Here is a 2377-nt window from a genome sequence, read left to right as displayed (position 1 = left end):
GCTGGGAAGTCAAAAATGACCTTTCTTGCCTGGAATAGAATAAAACAAAGTCACTTTCAAGTCAGACACCTTAACAGGATCTCTTTAAGTTAAGTCCTTGCTTTGCTTTGATGTTCAAGGTCTGCGAACGACAGTTCATATAATACTGTCTTGTGGCATTCAAACTATGAAGGGGGTTTGCTTTGTGATGCTCCTGTGAAAAATGGAATCAGATGAAGAAATTAATCAGTCTTTAAAGGCGGCTGAAGCTGTAACAGAACAGTAAGTAGGCAGCATTTTGTGGGTAGATTTGTTTTCCTAGGACTGATCTAATGCTCTAAATCTGGTGGGTATTCCTGCAGGGAGTTCCATTAGATCAGCCCCCCAATATAGCATGCAAACAAATGAGGAGCATCTTGAAAAGGGGGATCAGAGGGACATGGAAGATTAGGGACAAAATAAGGTATGGAACATCAGAGAGTGAGATATGGAGTAAAAGTTTAGAAAGTAAGTGTATTTTTAGTCTGGAAACTATATTGCAGAGGTAGCTATGATACCAAATAGCTCGTGACCTGCCACCCAGGTTGTGATCACACTGTGTTCTGACCCTGCCTGGATGATGAACATCCTGCAACGCTGCTGATCCAAACACAGCCTGCTGTGCAGAAATCACTTGGTGTCTGTGGTAGTTGGAAAATCCGAGTGGATTTTCTGGAACTAACCAGTTCTAGCTGCTGTTGCCCAAACAGAGCACTTCTTCAGCCTGGATTCCCATCTGCATATTTAGGCTGCTGAAAAGAACAGTTACCTTTCAATACTTCAAGAGGATAATGCTTTATTCAGTCCTTTGATTGCATCCAGAGGGATGAGTTGTTTCTTCTTAGGTCTTAGGAAAAGGTTGATAAATCATGGAGAAAACATAGTGTCCTTCAGAATGTTAGCCTTAAAGGAGCTGCTCAGTAAACAGCATGATTTTCCCCAGTGACCCCTCTCTTACAGGTGAAACACTGGGAGCAAACGTCAGCACTCTTGTATCCCGTTCACCTCCTGTATTAGCTGGTAAAGAACTAGACTGTGGCTGCAGCCTCTCCTCTGGGAATAAGCAGCATGCTGCTTTTAGGCACTGACTAATGAGTGGGCATTAAGCAAAAGTAAATTTTAAAAGTATATCCCTCCTTATCTCATTCTGTTATGCAATTGGTTCAGAAACATACAACACAATCCTTAAACTGCTCAGATTTTCAAGTTCTAAGAGCTCAGGTTACTTTATAAAAACAGCTTTGGAAATGTAATTGTTGCTAAATAATATTTGTTCAAACATACTTGTAAATCTTTCCCTAGCTCATGTTCCATTATTGACATTTTCCCTTGGTAAATTTTGCACCTGGATTTCATTTTTATTGCTTTCTAATCCTAAAATGATAAAAGATACAAACCCCTCAGCTTTTACTAGTAGTACAGTTTTCTGTTATGTAAACAAATGTCTTAAAAACAGTCCATGGAAAAGCAGTTGTATGGAAAGGCAGAGTTGTTGTGGTAAATGCAAAATATCCCCAAATGCAAATGAAAATACAGAATTGTCCCAATAATATTTCCTTAGTAAACACCAGCTTTGGAAGAAACAAAGAAACATTGGCAAGTATAAGAAAGAGAAAATAAAACAGGCTTTTACGGAAAAAAAGTTCTTTGTAATTTCATAGAATACTACTCTCTTCAGGACTGTTTCAGCTGCAGAATGACTACTGGGCATCAGATCTTTCTTTCCGTGTTCATGGCTAGTTACCAATCCAGGTTAATTTTTACTATACAATGTTTTTTATTTTTCCCTGGAAAATTTTCAGTGCTTTGTAATCTGGTATTCATTGTAATGATACAGAGTTCTGATCTAAAACCTACACTTTTCAATCCAAGTAATATTTTTTCTAAACAGACCAGTAAACCAGAATAGATTCTTGTGAGAAAACATGAAATAAAACAGTATTTTCAGAAGAACAATGCTGGAAAAACAGTAATTGCACTTTAAAGCAGATACAATCACGAAGCACAGTCTATTTCTGAAGTGCAATTCAAATAAAGTGATCATACAAAATAACTGATGTTGCTATGAAGATCTTACAAAATCTTATTATAAAGAGTAGTTTATTTACAAATAAACCGAACTCACCCTGTGAAGACTACAGTGAGAGTGCCTGTCCTCATGAAAGAGAAAGGACAAAGGAGCGTTTCCTTCTCCCTGTTGATGACACTAAGAATGACTCTCCCCAAAAGAATGTTCCCCATGTTTGAGTGCCCATCCTGGAGTCTTAAATATAGCATCCTACCATGCCATCGCAGTGACAATGGGGAGACCCATGAGGCGTTATGCAGTTGTAGCTGTTTAATGCAATGGCAACTAATT

The sequence above is a fragment of the Falco peregrinus genome, chromosome 3, assembly GCF_023634155.1.
Source record: "Falco peregrinus isolate bFalPer1 chromosome 3, bFalPer1.pri, whole genome shotgun sequence".
Classification (NCBI taxonomy): Eukaryota; Metazoa; Chordata; class Aves; order Falconiformes; family Falconidae; genus Falco; species Falco peregrinus.
The sequence above is the reverse complement of the archived record's forward strand: the minus strand, read 5'-3'. Positions refer to the sequence as shown.